Source organism: Heliangelus exortis (genome assembly GCF_036169615.1).
Source record: "Heliangelus exortis chromosome W unlocalized genomic scaffold, bHelExo1.hap1 SUPER_W_unloc_2, whole genome shotgun sequence".
Lineage (NCBI taxonomy): Eukaryota > Metazoa > Chordata > Aves > Apodiformes > Trochilidae > Heliangelus > Heliangelus exortis.
This window is the reverse complement of record NW_027285919.1, coordinates 509306-528041: the sequence shown is the minus strand read 5'-3', so window position 1 is coordinate 528041 and position 18736 is coordinate 509306. Positions and strand designations below refer to the sequence as shown.

At 49.5% G+C, this 18736-nt stretch overlaps 1 long non-coding RNA gene across 2 annotated transcripts in view; it reads left to right on the top strand.

The window, feature by feature from the left end:
* Nucleotides 1-158: 158 nt before the first annotated feature.
* Nucleotides 159-18736, top strand: part of LOC139790612 (uncharacterized) — a 301741-nt gene continuing 283163 nt past the window's right edge. For both annotated transcript variants that reach the window (XR_011723555.1, XR_011723554.1), the window contains exons 1-2: nt 159-308; nt 1041-1169. This is a non-coding gene — a long non-coding RNA (uncharacterized lncRNA). The remainder of the gene's footprint in view (nt 309-1040; nt 1170-18736) is intronic.

Here is an 18736-nt window from a genome sequence, read left to right as displayed (position 1 = left end):
CCTCCCGGAGTTTTTCCCCGGCTGCGGGATGGGGAGAGTGGGGAAATGCCAGCTGCCAGCATGGCCCGGGAACCAAGATGGCCGCCGGGCAGCCCCCTGCATGCCCCGGGACTACAGCTCCCAGCATGCCCCGGGACTACAGCTCCCAGCATGCCCCGGGACTACAGCTCCCAGCATGCCCCGGGGCGCTCCTCCTCTCCTGCTGCCTGAGCCCGCCCGACCCCGGGGCTGCCCCGGCCCCGGCCCAGCTGGGAGGGGGAGCAGGAGGAAGGGGATCTGGGCAGGGAGAGAAGGCAGGAAAAAGAGTGGTGAGGAGCGGGAAAGAGGTGGAGGGGGAGGGGGCAAAGAGAGAGGGGGGAGAGGAGAAGGGGGGGAAGGAGGAGAGGGGGGGGATGGAGAGAGAGCGGGCCAGGGGCAGGCCAGGGGCCTGAGAGAGACAGAAAAAGCCCCAGGAGAGGGGAGTGACAGAGGGGTGGGAGAGGGAGCAGGAGAGAGGGGGAAAGGGCGAGGGGAGAGGAAGGGAGAGGGGAGGGAGAGAGAGGCAGGAAAGGGGAGAGGCTGCAGGAGAGAGAGGGACAATAAGGCCAGGAGAGGAGAGGGAGAGAAAGCTGTGGAGAGAGAGAGAGAGAGAGAGAAAGAGCAATGGCTCTGAGAGCAGGGAGGGAGGAATTGGGAAGTGTTGAGAGGGAGACAGAGAGTGAAAGCCCAAACTTGTGATGGGCAAAGGAGAGAGAGGGAGGGATGAAGAGCTGGGGGCAGGGAGCTGGTCAGAGCCCCAGAAGAGCAGTGATGAGCAGCTGGGCCAGGCCCCAGCACCCTGGGCTTCCCCCTGGGTTCTCCATCTCTGCTGTCTGTCAGCACTGGGGGCACCCCAAATGTCCTGCCTGCTCCCCACAGCCCTCCTGAGCCCTGGGGACAGCTTGGCTGTGGTGTCCATGTCCCAGGGCTGATTTGGGGGTGTCAGGGCTCTCCCAGGGCACTCTGGGACTGAATGGGAGCAAAGCAAATGCAACCCCTCCCCTCTGCTCTTTGTCCCCAAGGTGACTGAGCAGAGCTGTGGCACGTGCTGGAGAGCATCCCCCTGGGAGGTAAGAGATGTTTGCAGAGCAACACTGAGATCTGCCCGAGGGGAAAGGTGTCCAGTGGCCACCGGGCAGCCCAGGTCCCAGGTGAGATGGTTCTCTTGGAGGCCACCAGAGCAGCCTTGCTCTGGCCCTGGTTTTGATGAGAGATGGAGTAGCACAGAGATGTTTCCCAGGCATCCAGGGCTGTCGAGGCTTTCCCAGTGCCCCCATGAGAGGTTCTGCTCCCAGGAAGCCTCTCCCCATGGAGCAAAGGCTGTATCCAGCCTCCCCAGCATGGGTACAGCTGCCTTGGGGGGGGGCTCAAGGAGGATGAGGTCATCTGCCTGGTGCTTCTGCAAGAGAAATGAGCTGCAGCCCCGTGCTCATGTCTGGCTGGTTCAACATCTCTGAGTGCCTCAGCCTTTCAGCCCTGGGCGGTTGCAGCCAGGCACTTTTTCAGGCTGTGACAGGTGATGGGAAGATGGATGCTGGTGGTGTGCTGGTGGCTCTGTTCAGCTCCCACTCCAAAGCTGTGAGATCCGGGGCCACCTGAAGGCCCTGGCAGAGATCTCCAGGGAGTTTGTATTCCATTTTTTGGTATCTTTGGGCTCCAATACGCTGGGGCAATGGGATGCTAGGGTTGGTTCCAGGTGCTGGGGCTCTGGGGTTGCAAGGTTGTGCTATGCCAGAGTTTAGGTGAGCATGTTCTTGTTCCTGACAGAGTCTGGGTTTGTTGGCCTGGGTCCCAGGGATGAAGTTATTTTTATCTTGTGTTCTGAATGGTCTTTTCTTGTGCAGTATGAAAGCTTGTTTTCATGTTTAGGGTTTGATCAGGGGCCCTTGGTATCCTCAGGTTGATTGTTTTGTGGTTGTGCTGGATTGTGTTGTGTTTTCTGTCTTGAAACCATCGTTTCTGGTCTGACACCTCTGCAGCAGGGAGGGCAGTGTGACTGATGGTGTGGTCTTGCATATTTCTAGGGAGTCAGTGGAAATGTGTGGCTGGAGCCTTCTGCATCCCTTACCTTTGGTTTCTTGAGCGTAAATCTTGCAATGTTTTTGCTGAGATGCAAAAATGAAATTGGAGAGCAGATCTTCCTCACTCAGACACCCTCACACCTTCCCTCATCTGAAGATGAACAGCCCAAATCTCTGGGGCTGTGTTCTTTCATTAAACGTGTGTCAGACATCCAGCCCCAGGGGACTTGTGTGCAGAGAATGGCTGCATGGGCCTGGGGCTTGACCACCATCACCTGGAAGGGTGACCCATCAACACCCCACCCTTGATGCCCCATCAGTGCCTCCATACTGGTAAAAAGCCTAAAGCTGCTCCCAGTGCAAGAGGAGTTTCTACTGGGAATGAGATCTTATCCATCATAACTGGAACCATCTCAGTGATCACCAAAAATCACAGAATTGTCACAGTTTCAGAAGCTCTCTAAGATCACTGAGCATCACCCCCTCCCCTGTCCTGGCCCCCCCCCTGCTTGTACTGGGAGGTGATGGGAGGGGGGTGGTTATCCCAATACTGCCCAAACTGGGGGTGAGCAGACCATGCTAGGGGGAGGGGGTCATGGATTCGAGGGGGGACCCCAACTTATCCCAGGGGGATGGGGGTGGAATTGGGGACCCCCCGACTCATCTGGAGGGTGGAGGAGCTGTGATTTGGTCTCCCCCTACCTCATCCTGGGGGAACCAAACTCGTCCTGGGGTTTGGGGGCTGCAGTGGAGGAGACTCAACCCCAGCCCTGGAAACCCCAACTGATCCCAGGGGTTGGGGGCTCTGACTGGGGACATCAAAAATATCCTGGTGGTGTTGGGCTGCAATTGGCAACCCACAAACCATCCTGGGGGCCAGGGGACATGATGGGTGACCCCCAAATCATTCCAGGTGATGTAAATTACCCTGGAGTGTGGACTCCCAAAATATTTCAAGAGAGCCCAACTCGTCACGGGGTGGAGGCTGCAAGGGGGGACACCACCCAATCCTGCTAAAGCCCAGCTCATCCCCCATGTGGGTGTGATGGGTGCCCCCCCAGCTCACCCTGAGGAGTGTGCAGCATGGCTGTGGACTCCACAACATCCTAGAGGTGGCCAGTTCTTTCTCACCATTTTAGGTCTAAAAGTCTCACTTGAAAGTGATTCAGGAAATGCAGCTTGCTTTGTGGAACAGCACCCTGCTCCCCTTTCTGTGCAGAAATGGGGATGAAGTCAAAGATCTGGACTCTGTGTGTGCTTGTGGCACACCAGGTAATGGACCCACTTTGGGGACAGCACTGTGACAGCATCAGAAACTGCAGGAGATGTATTAAAGAAAGGGACTGCTGTCAGTAAGGCAGAGTAGTGCACAGATTCCCCAAATCTGTGAAGAAAATGAAATTCATTTTCTTAGCTCAGTTTGAAGGCAGCTTTTACAAGCTTGTGACTGCTGTCAGTATTGCCAGGTAGACATGAGTGGTTTCAGCAGGGGAGGGAATGCAAGCCATTGGGTATATGTTCAGAATCTTTTAGGGAAACCTCTGCAAGAGAAATGGGAAGGACCCTTTCCAGTGTTGCTCACCACCTTCACTGCAGTTCGAATTAAGGAGCGACCCACCTGGATCCACTACTCCCAAGTCAAGAGGGCCCCTGAACATTGCCAAGAACATTCCTGAAGGAGCTCACATTATCTTTCTTACTGTGGGAATGATTCAAAGGCATCACAACCTTCCCTTGGAACTTGACGAAAGAATTCGTAAGTTCTAAGGAAAGGGGGGAATGAAAAAGAGAAAGATCCTGACAGGATGAACTCCTGTAAGGAGAGGAGAGCAGGCCAAGCTGTTTGTGTGGATTTACTTTATGTAGAATTAAAACTTGTAATATATCTTAATGAATTTGTATTCATAACCAATAAAATTCAGGGTTAAACTGAGAAAGAAGTGAACAAAGCAGCTGAGACGTGGCATTTTCCACTAGAACAATGTAACCAAACACAAGGCCCTAACGGGATTAACTTCTGTCTCAGAGATAATTAAAAGTGTAGGTCTTGTTCTTAAAACAAGGCACTGCCAAGGCCATTTAGGCACCAGCTGGGCACCAAAGAATGTGAACATCTGCACAAGAAGGACATAAAAGATGTCACCACCAACAGATCAGAAAGAAGTTATGGACAGGGTCTGATAACGCCTTGTAACAATATAATGAAGGCAGCAAGAATTGAGAATGTAACGATGAATGCAACTCCCCTTTTCCTGTATAAACACCCCAACCCTTTCCCTTAACCCTTGGAACTCTTTGTCCAGCCAGAGCTGGGAGTTCCCCGGATCCGCAAATAAATACCTTTGCTGTTTAAAGGCTTAAAACTCTGTCTCTGAACAGTTTTATTGGGCCTTTTTGGGCTTCATTGCTTGTGTCATTTCTCCATGGATCTGCCTAATATAGTTGTGGTTTTAAACAATGTTCTCTTCTTCTAGACCTGTCCCTGGTCACTGTCCTGGAGAGTGTACTTTTGAAAAAGATGAGTGTGTGTTTACCCAGAAGAGGAGAGGACTCAGGGATGGAGGGGCCCAACTCCCACTTCTTACACCAGACCCAAAGGAGACGACACTGCTGGGGTAGGTGAGTTAAACTCCAGGCTGAACTTTCAGAAGGGAGACTGTTGTGGAGAGTTTTACAGACCAATGGTTGCAAGACAAAGGACATGGCAGTGTGAAGCTGGTTAGCGTATAGGCGACAAGGACAAGGTGTCCTTGTCACCAACTGTTATACAGTAACAAAATGTTGTGGTTAGCAGTAAGGGGAATGTAGCCCCCAAGAAGAATGTTCTAGAAACTGCAAGGCGTTGCCTAGCTACATTGCGTCAGTAGCTAAGAACCAATGAGGAGCTTAGTTTTTGTAATATGCATGAGCTGATTAAGGACCTTATAAAAGTGTAACGAATGTTTAATAAAGTTGAGACTTGTTGATCATGATAGCATGAGTCTTGTCTCCCGTGGCTCCGGTTATCCAACATTTGGCGCCCGAACAGCCTCTACCCTTCCCTCTTCAGAGCTACGTTGGGTGCGGGTCGGACTGACGGCGCAAGGCTCGTGTTGCCCGCCGCGCCCGGAGGACCACATCGGTGATCTCCGCCGCTACGCGCTGCCGACACTTGGGGGGTTGCAACGGTACCGGTCAGAATGGACAGGCAAGCAGCGTACGATCTTTTTACTTGTTTTCTTAAAAAACGGGGGGTTAAAGATTTAGATTTGGATAAGGACCTTCCTCATCTTTTAAAGCATGCAACATCTTGTGGATTCTTTACTGATCCGCACTTAGTTCACGATTTACATGAGTGGCGCCGTTACGGCGATCGACTCTGGGAATTAGTCTTAGATGACGATAAGCCAGCTAAGAAAATGAGTAAATTGTGGAAGGTTGTACACAATGAGCTCTTGATGTCGCAGGCTGAGAAGCGGGCCGCAGATAATGCCCGCCAGGCTCACGCGAGAAACTTAAATTATGCAATTACTGACCCCCCTGCGCCGAGTTCCCCTGACCCCTCGGCGCCAAATCCCCCTATTTTCGCTTCGGTTGATGTGCCCACACCTAGGTCCCCGCCCGTCTCGCCCCGGCTGCCTGCGGCATTTTTGTCACCCTCGCCCCCGCCGGGTTACAATTCGACTGCGCCACCCCCCCCTGGCGCCACGGAGCCGTGCCCCGGGGCCCTTTCGCACCTCGCGGAGGCTATGGCACAAAGGAGGCGGGAGTTATGGGCCAGTCTCGCGAGACAGGGGATCGAGGATGGTGACCTCGCCTTGCTTGAGGCGGCACAAGACCACTCATCCCCTATGGCATTCCCTGTCGTCTTTAACAGGGACGGGCCAGATGGCGCATTGCGCGCTCAGGTTACCCAACTTGATTGGAAACCACCCCAGCCCCCCCCATTTTTGTAACATATAGGGACCCTGCGACAGGACTCTGGCAAAAGCCTTCACAAGTACTCTACTGGGGAAGAGGTTATGTGTGTGTTTCTACCCCAGCAGGTTCTAGGTGGATCCCAGCAAAGTGGACTCGCCCAGCTATAGCCCATGAACAGTCCACTGGCCCGGAGACGACACCGACTCCAGACAGCGCTGAGACCCCTGCTGGCTCCGGTGTTGCAGAGATTCCAGATTAACCTCCCCTTTGACACCGAAGAGGATGTGGAGACTCGTGTTATCCCCTCTTTGAACTCTCTGCAGGACAGATACAGATTGCCTCCCTATTGTCTTATTTGTTCTTCCTATGAGCATTTTGCTTGGGTAAAATTGCGGTGTGGGGCGTGTCACAGGGAATTTTGGATCTCCCAACGTAATCTACAAGTTGCCTTTTGTTGCTTAACGTGTGCTTTGGTTAGGAGAAGGCAAGATCCTTCTCATGCTTTGGCAGCTTTAACAGAAGAACCTTATCCTTTGGCAATACGTAGAGTAGAAAATAGAGAAGACCTTTTATTAAGGTTCCTTAAGTGGCAATTGAAGTATACTGTAGAACAGCTTTTAGCAAGTACTAGTTCGGTGTTGTTAGAATCTATTTGTGGAAAGAATGTTTATGTTCCTGTTGCATGGCAAGTGGAGCCCCAGGAGTGGGATGACACTTGTCGTAGGTTTATGTAGTCTTGCCGGTGTTGTTGCCCCCTGGGAACGATAGGGAAAGTAGAAGAGAGGCAGAACATATGGGTCACTTGGGCCAACAAAACAGGACAACATAGTATGTGCCTTTCCTTAGCCACCCCTTCGGACCCCTTTAGAACCTGCCTTATTGGTGTACCCATCGACGATAGCCCCGGCATTATAAGAATGTATCAACAATGTCCAGGGGGAAAAAGGTGTCTTGGCTATAAGAATGTTACCTATATACAAGAACTTGATTTGCTTGGCTCTACGCCTGTGAATTATTGCTTTAATTTTCCCTACACTTATAATGAAAATATTCAGGGATCCCCGGTAGATCTTTCTCCCACCCGTCAGTATAATGTTTCGACTTACTGCCTGAAGAACCACACGATGGTTCGGAATGTCTCCTCAAAAATAGGTCACCTCCCAGAAGGATATTTTTTGATTTGCGGAGACCGGGCATGGCAGGGAATACCCGCATACCCTAAAGGTGGCCCTTGCTATATAGGCCGTTTAACGATGTTTGTCCCTAGCATCACCACCTTAATTGGCCAAAATCGCACGCGGTCACGCCACAAGAGGGCAACTCAGGCCCAGCAGCTAGGACCGGACTGTGATGACAACGTAGTATTATGGGACAGACCTGAAAGAATTCTTGCTAGCATTCTTGCCCCAGGAGTAGCTTCCATCCAGGCCTTAACCCAGTTGACTAAATTAGCTTGCTGGACGGGAAAACAAATCAACATTACATCCCAGATCCTTAGCGAATTAGCTGAGGATGTTGAAGGGATTCGGCACGCTGTACTCCAAAATCGTGCAGCGATAGATTTTTTACTTTTAGCTCATGGTCATGGCTGTGAAGAATTTGAAGGCATGTGCTGCATGAACCTTTCCGATCACTCAAATTCGATCCATCGTCAGTTGGCCACCCTTAGAGGCAATATGCATAAGCTCCAAATAACCTCTGACCCTTTTACCTCCTGGCTGGCATCCTTTGGCCTGAACCCTTGGCTAATTTCCTTATTGGAAAAGGCTCTTTTAGTAATAGTAGTGATAGTTATTTTGCTTTTGTTCCTGCCTTGTGTATTGCAGTGTATTCAGAGAATGATAATATCAGCTTTTGCAAGTAGCAGAGTTATAATGTTAGCTAAAGAAAACGGGGGAAGTGTGGAGAGTTTTACAGACCAATGGTTGCAAGACAAAGGACATGGCAGTGTGAAGCTGGTTAGCGTATAGGCGACAAGGACAAGGTGTCCTTGTCACCAACTGTTATACAGTAACAAAATGTTGTGGTTAGCAGTAAGGGGAATGTAGCCCCCAAGAAGAATGTTCTAGAAACTGCAAGGCGTTGCCTAGCTACATTGCGTCAGTAGCTAAGAACCAATGAGGAGCTTAGTTTTTGTAATATGCATGAGCTGATTAAGGACCTTATAAAAGTGTAACGAATGTTTAATAAAGTTGAGACTTGTTGATCATGATAGCATGAGTCTTGTCTCCCGTGGCTCCGGTTATCCAACAGACTGTCAGTTACCCAGCAGTACTTTGGAATGATAGGCTAGACCCAGGAGAGAGTTTGTACTACTACAACTGATCTGGGATAAAACCAGGCCTGCTGACCCCAGGATTCCAGCCTGGACTTTCCCAGGGCTGCACTTGAGCCTTGGTGGTGAACATGAGAGTTACTGGGGATAAGGGGGGAGGAACATGGTACCATTTTTCTGTATATTTGTGTATATTCAGTAATTTTTCATTTTATCATTACTGTTTCATTAAAGCTGTGTAGTTTAGTTTCCAACCAATAAGTCTGTCTCCCTTATTCTCTCTCCTTTCTTTATCAGGGTGGGGAGGGGCATTTATACAGAACTTCTGTCATTTGGTTAATTGCCAGCCCAGCATTAAACCCTGACAGATTTTTTGGCACCCAATGTGGGGCTTACGCTAATTAGCTCGAGTCCAGTCCCAATTTCAACTCATTTATATGAAAAGTTTGAATTTTGAGTTCAGTGGGAGGATACCCAGATGGCTCCGCTGAGTGGGAATCAAACAATTTCCTTTGAAAATTTCACAGGGTGGAAATGAAACCAATCATAATGTACCTTTGGTACTCAGGATATGTGATCTGGGGCTTTCTATCTGGGATTAGTGTTGCCCTGTGGTTCATTCCTGGTAAGAGCTGCTTAAGAACCATAGTTGTGATATGGTGTGGAACATGCTACAATGGTTTTTCACACACCTAAGAGGTACAGATGGGATGCATATTTCCTGCCCATTGGAAATACCCCTATAAAGAGGAAACAGACTGCCCACAGGTCAAAGCAGCCACACTTGGAAAAGCTCTCAGGTATCTGAAAGAATTGGCTATACGAGATGTGATCTATACCATGATGAGACTGTAGATCCTTATCACATGCCATGCCCTAAGCCTGTGAGGCAAAGGTTTGTGCATGCTGCACCATCCCCATTTAACCATACACTATCAGTGATGTTATGGGTTCCTGGAGAAATGGAACCAGCTGTGGGTGATGGGATTAAAACAGCAGGAGAATATGAAGATGCTGTCATGGCTCCTCATCGGGCCTGGGTCTCAGCTGTAAAGGGAACAGCTGAGAAACTGCACCTACCCCATCACAAAGCCCTGGTGGTGCTGTCGAGAGCCCAGGCCTGGAACTGTCTGGGACCATGTCACAGAATCATAGAATCATGGGATGGTTTGGGTTGGAAGGGTTCAAGATCATCTTGTTCCAACCCCCTGCATGCATGGGTAGGGACACCTCCCACCCAACTGAAGCCAACCCTGTCCCTGTCCCCATGGAACTCACTAGAAATCTAGACACAGAGAGACAAAAGCCCTCTCACCTTCCTGCCCCTTGCCCCAGCCATGCTCACCTTGCTCAGATGTGACTTTTTTCTAAAATTTTATGTATTTCAGTTAATAACTGATGTCACCCTGGTACAGAGTGCTCCTCCATGGGCTGCAGATCCACATCTGCCCCTCCATGGTCCTCCATGGGCTGCAGGGGACAGCTGCCCTCTCCCCACAGCCTGCAGGGGAACTTCTGTTCTGGCCCTTCCTTCAGTCACTGACCTTGGTGTCTTGTGGAGGGCTGGCAGCAGGCTTCCACCTCCTTCTCCATGGACATCTTGGGCATTTTCTGCCACAGACATTCCATGGTCACCCAGGGCAGATGCTGACTCCTGAGGGAGGTGCTCTCCCAGATATGGGCACTCCAGGTCTCCAAAGCCCTTATATACCCCCAGGGTCACCATGGAGACCCCCTTGACAATGGTGTCCAGGCACCAGACCCTGCATCACAAAGCCCTGGTGGTGGCTCTGGAGACTCCCAGGCCTGAAACTGGCTGGGACTGTGTCACAGAATCGTGGAATGGGTTGGGTTGGAAGGGTTAAAGATCATCTAGTTCCAACTCCTCCCAGTAAACTGAAGCCAACCCTGCCCCTGTCCCCATGGAACTCACTCTTAATCCCATCCACAGCATCAGCCTCAGTCAGAGCTGGTGGACAGACAGCTGAGTATCAGCCAGGTGGTCAAGAAGGCCACCAACATCCTGGCTTGAATCAGGAATAGCATGGCCAGGAGGACTTTGGATCCCTGATGGCACTGTGACCCTCATCATCTCGTGAACTTCCCACCCACCACATCACCCACCTCTTCAATCCAGACATCACCAGTCTGGCTACAACAGGACAATGGTAGAGCATGGCAAAGGGCTTGCTAAAGGCCAGGTGCACCCCATGCCTTTCTGTCCCCTGCCCACTCTGCTTCAGCAATCCCCTCTTTGTCCTTCACCTGCCTGGAGCAGGATGGACCCCATCACTCTCCCAGGGACTGAGCTCATAGAATCAGAGAATCATGGAATGTTAGGGGTTGGAAGGGACCTCTAGAGACTCCACAACCTCTCTGGGCAGCCTGTTCCAGTGCTCCCACAACCTCACAGTCAAGAAGTTTCTCCTCATGTTGGGGTGGAACTTCCTACGTTGTAGCTTAAAGCCATTTTTCCACTGAAAAGAGATTGGCCCCTTCCTTTTGACACCCACCCCTCAGATATTTATAGACATTCAAAAGATTCTCTCCTCAGCCTTCTTTTCACAAAGCTGAACAGCTCCAACTCTCTCAGTTATAATACTTCATGAGAGATGTTCAAGTCCCTTTTATAACCCTAGCTCTCCCTGGGACTCTCTCCCTGTCTCTCTTGAACAACTGGATCCAGTATTCCAGCTGTGGTCTCACCAGGGCAGAGTAGAGGGGTAGGAAAACCTCCCTAGATTTGCTGGACTTTTCAGTCCAGTGACATCTGCAAGCAAAGCTCTGATCAAAGCCAGGCCAAGAGCACTCTTTCAAAACTGGATTGTAATGACAACACCTGAATCATCTGGACCTTGAATGGAATCAAAAGCTAAATACACCACATGTCAATATCTATTTATCGGGTATTTTATTGCAAAATTACAATTAAAACTAAGATTTATTTTGGGCGTGTATGAACTAAAAATCAAGGAAGACACCTCTCTTCCCCATCAACAAAGAGCACTGGAGTTTCCCCCACTGGTTAACAATTTCTGACCAAATTCACCCTACAAAACTTTACAAATCATTATCAATAGATAGCAGAGAGGAAGAACTCCTCAATTTGGGTAACAAAGGCAAGACAAAGGAAAGTGATCAAATATCTCTACGAATAGAAATGCCAGTCCTGGTAGTACAGAAATACACAGACATGGAAAGGAACAGAAACACCAACACACAGTGCTGCCATGCAGTCACTTCCCATATTTACATTTACTCAAGTCTGAGCCACAACCAGAGAATATTTACAATCATTTAGGTGCCCAGATCCAGTGCTCCAAAAATCTACTGCAATATTTCACTATCATCCAACCAGAATATCCAGCACAGCAAGAGCAAAACCTAAAAACTCAACAATACCAACCTCCCACTGTAATGTCAACACAGGACCTCTTGCCAGTATCAAATTAAAAGAATAGTAGAACAGCCCAAAAAAATCCAACTTCCATTGAAATCACAGATCAGTGGTTCTACACTTTCAGAGAAATTCTCAGACACATTCAGCATGTGGTATTTCTAACACATTACTTTTCAGGCTTTTAAGAAGAAGTGCAGTTTCATGGCCAGTGCTGTGTCAGTAGCAATTGAACTTGTCAATAGCAATTTCAGCTTCCTCTCTGACACAGAAACTGAGGCAGGCTTTGCCTCTGGCAACACTGAAATGATGGCACTGCAGAAAGCAAAGGCAGAGCTCTGGCTTTGCATCCCCCCTTGCCTTTGGTGCCACCTCAGAAAGGCCACGCTGCAGGAAGCAGCTGCTTTATCACAGCTTAGTGTTGGTGTCACATCCAGACAGGGCTTTAGACAGCTGAGAAGAAAATAAAAGAAAAAACTACCAAAAATGGTGGGGAAACAGCACTTAAATATGTGACAAAAAAAAAGAAAAATTGAATGAATGAACTATTTTCATACTTGCAGCCTTTAGATGCCTTCAGTAATTCCTTCCCTTCCTTCATCTGTAAGGAATGATGTTACTTCAGTTTGTTCAGGTCTCCATTCCAAGCTGTCTACATCTATACAATTTACATTTTTTTATACAACCCCAAGCTTGGATTCTAGCACATACTTCAGTTCACTATTCCATTTTGGCTGCTTTATTGCTTGTTTTTCTTACCTTGTAGTTTCTGTCACTGTCCTAATTCCATCAATCCCCATGGCCATGAGATCCTTCCTTCCCCTCTCCTCCTCCTGTGGAAGATTGGGTTCTGCCAGCGCAAGGTCTCGGCTGTACTAGGCCTTAAGCAAGAGGCTGTGAGCAAGAGTAGGCCTTAAGCAAGAGGCCTTGAGCAAGAGTATGTGTGCTAACCGTTAACAAAAGACCGTTGACAAAAGTGCTGATGCGTGCTGACATTAAAAAGATGTATCATCTTTGGACCTTGCAAGTAATGGAAAAGCAGGATGCTGTGATTGCTGAAGCAGGATAAGCGTGGGACTGGAATTCGCAAAAGGAGGGGTTGACAGTTAACAAGTAACCAATAATGAGCTCAGCTTTTGCAATATGTATTAACTAATTAAATCAGTAACCAATAAGATAGTGACAAGTATGCATATGTTAACGTAATAGATATAAATAACTGTCTGATGCTCTAATAAAGTTGGACTTGATTGATCACATTGATCGTGTGTCAGTCCCCTTCTTGCGACATCCTCCAAAAGGAATCTCTTCATCATCACCTTCCTTTTGTAGATCAACACTTCATAATCCAGTCCCAGCTCCATACATGGGGTAGAAAAATCTCAAGCACTGTTTTCCAGAGGTTCCTCTTGGTGACCTTGAAACAAGGGGTGCTCTCTGTCCACAGCCCATGTTGGATGCCTCTGGATTCATGGGAGCCCTACAAAGATACACAAACAATTATGAGCAAAGTAGAATGCATTCTCTCAGCATCCTCATTATGCTGGACATGCTCATTACTTTAAAAATTACAATTGAAACAATTTTCAGAAAGATTTTTATGGCACAGACTGTTACACTTGTGAGATTGCAACAGTTGTGCAGAGTAATCATGGTGATCAGTGTTCACTCCAGTTGAGTAAGAAGGTTGGATTCTCTGATTCTATGAGCTCAGTCCCTGGGAGAGTGATGGGGTCCATCCTGCTCCAGGCAGGTGAAGGACAAAGAGGGGATTGCTGAAGCAGAGTGGGCAGGGGACAGAAAGGCATGGGGTGCACCTGGCCTTTAGCAAGCCCTTTGCCATGCTCTACCATTGTCCTGTTGTAGCCAGACTGGTGATGTCTGGGTTGAAGAGGTGGGTGATGTGGTGGGTGGGAAGTTCACGAGATGATGAGGGTCACAGTGCCATTAGGGATCCAAAGTCCTCCTGGCAAGCAGTGACAGTGCCTCAGTGTCCAGAACTTGTGCCAACACTGTTTGCTGTCTTTATCCATGGGCACAATCAGTTCCCTACTCCTGCTGGCCATGCTATTCCTGATACAAGCCAGGATGTTGTTGGCCTACTTGACCACCTGGGCACGCAGCTGGCTGATACTCAGCTGTCTGACTGAGGCTGATGCTGTGGATGGGATTAAGAAGTGAGTTCCATGGGGACAGGGGCAGGGTTGGCTTCAGCTGAGTGGAATCATGGAATCATGGAAGGGGTTCGGTTAGAACTAGATGATCTATAACCCTCCCAACCCAACCCATTCCATGATTCCATTGTTCTGTGACACAGTCCCAGCCAGTTCCAGGCCTGGGAGTCTCCACAGCCACCACCAGGGCTTTGTGATGCAGGGTCTGGTGCCTGGACACCATTGTCAAGGGGGTCTCCATGGTGACCCTGGGGGCATATAAGGGGTGTAGAGACCTGGGGTGCCCATATCTGGGAGAGCACCTCCCTCAGGAGGCAGCTGTCCCCTGCAGCCCATGGAGGACCATGGAGGGGCAGATGTGGATCTGCAGCCCATGGAGGAGCACTCTGTACCAGGGTGACATCAGTTATTAACTGAAATACATAAAATTTTAGAAAAAAGTCACATTTGAGCAACGTGAGCATGGCTGGGGCAAGGGGCAGGAAGGTGAGAGGGCTTTTGTCTCTTTGTGTCTAGATTTCTAGTGAGTTCCATGGGGACAGGGACAGGGTTGGCTTCAGTTGGGTGGGAGGTGTCCCATGCATTCAGGGAGCTGGAACAAGATGATCTTGAACCCTTCCAACCCAACCCATTCCATGATTCTATGGTTCTGTGACATGGTCCCAGACAGTTCCAGGCCTGGGCTCTCGACAGCACCACCAGGGCTTTGTGATGGGGTAGGTGCAGTTTCTCAGCTGTTCCCTTTACAGCTGAGACCCAGCCCCGATGAGGAGCCATGACAGCATCTTCATATTCTCCTGCTGTTTTAATCCCATCACCCAGAGCTGGTTCCATTTCTCCAGGAACCCATAACATCACTGATAGTGTATGGTTAAATGGGGATGGTGCAGCATGCACAAACCTTTGCCTCACAGGCTTAGGGCATGGCATGTGATAAGGATCTACAGTCTCATCATTGGTATAGATCACATCTCGTACAGCCAATTCTTTCTGACACCTGAGAGCTTTTCCAAGTGTGGCAGCTTTGACCTGTGGGCAGTCTGTTTCCTCTTTATAGGGGTATTTCAGATGGGCAGGAAATGTGTACCCCGTGTGTACCTCTTAGGTGTGTGAAAAAGCACTGTACCATGTACCACACTCTATACTGAAGACCATATAAAAATTATGGTTTTTATGCAGCTCTTACCAAGGATGAACCACAGAGCAACACTAATCCCAGATAAAAAGCCACAGATCACACATCCTGAGTACCAAAGGTACAGCATGATTGGTTTAATTTCCAACCCTGTGGAATTTCCAAAGAAAATTGTTTGATGCCCACTTAAACGGAGACATCTGAGTATCCTCCCATTGATGAAAAAATTCAAACTATTCATATAAATGAGTTGATATTTGAACTGGGCTTTAAATTATAATTTTAAGCTCCACATTGGGCTCCAATAAATCTGTCAGGGTTTAACGCTGGGCTGGCAATTAACCGAATGACAGAAGCTCTCTATTAATGTCCTTCTACACCCTGATAAAGAAAGGAGAGAGAATAAGGAAGAGAGACTTATGGGTTGGCAACTAAACTACACAGCTTTAATGAAACAGTAATGATAAAAAGGAAAAATTAGTAAATATATACAAATATACAGAAAAATGGTCCCATGTTCCTCCTCCCTCACCCCCAGTAACTCTCGTGTCATTATTAAGGCTTCAGGGCAGCCCTGGGAAAGTCCAGGCTGGACTCCTGGGGTCAGCAGGCCTGGTTTAATCCCAGATCAGTTGTAGGGGTGATGGTGGGGTGATCATTGCCATCTTGGGTCCTTCCCACTTTGTCCTTCAGTTTAAAGCCTTTTTAAAGCAGTTTAAAGAAGGAGCTGCAGGCATGGACAGTGTAGGACAGTGTCACGGTTTAACACTGGCCCGGCGATTAAACCGGGTGACAGATGCTCTCTATTAATTTCTCTCTCCTCCTTGATAAGAAAGGAGAGAGAATAAGGGAGAGAGACTTATGGGTTGGAGGCTAAACCAATCAACTTTAATGAAACAATAATGGTAAATAGGAAAAAAGAAAAGAAAAATGCTATATATATATATATATATACACAATATACAGGAGAATGAATATCAAAGTCCTTCCCCCTTTTCCCCCAACAATTCTCACGCAAGCCGGGTGAAGGCAGGCGGGCAAGCAACTGGGCAGCAGGCAGGGCAGCAGGCAGGGCAGCAGGGAGGCAACCAGGCAGGGCAGCAAGCAGGGCCACAAGCAGCCAGCCAGGGAGGCAGCCAGGAGCTTCTGCTGGTCTTTTATAGTGCCACAGGTGAGACCAATTAGCTGTTAAGGGGGGTGGTACCCAGCACTTCTGCTGGTAATCTCAGGTGAGGCCGATCAGCTGGTAAGGGTGTGGCTCGGTCCTCGAGATCCCCCAACTCCATACCGAGGATGACGCACATGGGATGGAATACTCCATTTGAGAAACTTGCTGTCAACCTCAGCAAGTTCAACCATCCACAAGAAACTCAGAAAAATCACCTTTATCCTGGCCCAAACGAGGACAGACAGCCTGCAGGAGAGGTGGCCAAGGGCTCTGGAAGGCTGAAAGGCCCAGCAGGACCAAGGGCTTTGTCACCTCAGACATGGCAGCTGCCTCAACCACCATGGTGTACCGGGAGTCATTTTGTCCTGAAGCTCTGGATTTTCTTTTCCCCTCTTTGGGAGGTCATGATGTTTCAAAATTTTTCTTTATTACTCTTTTTCATACTCTACTGTCCCCAGGAATAGTCCTGACCCACAAGTGAGGGATGGGCTCTGCCTTCCCATTTCCTGGGGTTCAGAGTTTGGCCTGACTAATCCATAAAAGAAATAAATAAATTCATAAACAAACAAATAAATAAATATCTCCTGCTTCAGAGCCACCTTTACAGAGCATTTGCCTCCATGCAATCACGGCCTCCAGTGACCCTGTCTAACAAGTCTCAGGGGAGGCTTTGTCAGTAATGGGACCCAATGGAGCCAATCAATGTTTCACAATAACTTTGTTTTTTGTTTTGGCTTTAACTTCTAAAGACATTTTTTTTTTAAGTCTCCTGTCAGTACCTGAGGATCATGGACTTTTTCCCTCTGGCACCAGGGGGCCCATTACAGTAGTGAGCAACCATGAGTCACCTTGTGGTGTTTTTAGTGTTCAAGACTTAGACATCTGATTGGAGAGGTTCCAGTGCAGAGGAAGATAACAAAGAGCATATAACAAAAAATTTTTAAAAGTTCTATTTTACTGGTTTTCACTTCAGAATTGTATATTCAACTGGTATTGGTACAGAGGGTCTCTGAAAGAGGGCTGGACAGTGAGGAAAAGTCTTTGAGATCCAGCACTCCAGAACATTGCTCCTCACCTCCCCAAACACAACATTGCTCTCATTGGCTCCCTGGGAAGGCTCTGGGATAATTTGCCTCCACCACCTTGTCACCACCACCTTGTCACCACCCCCTTGTCAGTGCCACCACTTCCACCCTCCATGCAGCAGGTGCTGCTCGCTCAGCTCCCTCCTGTCCCCACGCTGCCACTTGATCCCCACCCACCCACCCCGCATGGCACCAGCATCATCGGGGTCTCTGCGGGGAGCCCCGAGCGCTGGCAGCGATTGTCCTGTCACACAATGAGGGGATGGGGGCAGCGGCAGCGAGCCCGTTCCTGCCCTGCCTGCAGGACACCTTCCCTTAGGGGCAGGAGGAGCAATGCATGACAAGTGTCCCTTTCCAAAAGCCCGCAGCAGCCTCTCTTTCCTACGGCAGCTGCTTTCTGCACTGCCATCAAGAACGCCCTGCAGGCTGCACTTTGCATTTCCCCCTCAGAAAGGGAATGCTCCTTCTTGGCATCACCCAGCACGGACGGAATGTCCTCGGGTAGAAAGAAAAAGAAACAAAAAAGATACAAAATTGGTAACCTCCCGGGGACTGGGAGGGACTGGGAGGGACTGGGAGGGATTGGGAGGGACTGGGAGGGGACTGGGGGGAAATGGGAGGGATTGGGAGGGAACTGGGAGGGGGCTGGGATGGAACTGGGAGGGGATTGGGGGGAATGGGAGGGAACTGGGAGGGTTTGGGAGGGGATTGGGGGGAACTGGGAGGGACTGGGAGGGACTAGGAAGGACTGGGAGGGATTGGGAGGGGATTGGAGGGGATTGGGAGGGGATTGGGGGAAATGGGAGGGATTGAGAGGGAACTGGAGGGGACTGGGCTGGAATTGGGAGGGGACTGGGAGGGGTTGGGAGGGACTGGGTGGGATTCGGAGGGAACTGGCAGGGACTGGGAGAGACTGGGAGGGAACTGGGAGGGGATTGGGGGAAATAGGAGGGAACTGGGAGGGATTGGGAGGGGACCGGGGGGAAATGGGAGGGAACCGGGAGGGATTGGGAAGAAACTGGGAGGGGATTGGGAGGGGTTGGGAGGGGATTAGGAGGGAACTGGGAGGGACTGGGAGAGACTGGGAGGGAAATGGGAGGAAACTGGGAGTGGATTGGGGGAAATGGGAGGGAACTGGGAGGGATTAGGAGGGGTTGGGAGGGGATTGGGAGTCAACTGGGAGGGACTGGGAGGATCTTGGAGGGAATTGGGAGGTGATTGGGAGGAAACTGGGAGGAGATTGGGGGAAATGGGAGGGAACTGGGAGGGGATTGGGGTCAACTGGGAGGGACTGGGACCAATTGGAAGTCAACTGGGAGCAACTGGGATGGATGGGGAGGGAGTGGTTTATACTGGTGTGTACTGGCCTGTACTGGTTTAACTGGCCTATAGTGGTGTATGGTACTTATACTGGTTTATACTCATCTGTACTGGTTTGTACTGGTCTGTACCGGTTTACACTGGTCTGTAGTGGTTATACCCTTTATACTGGTCTGTACTGGTCCATACTGGTCTAGACTGGTTTATACTGGTTTATACTGGTTATACTGGTTTTAGTGGTTA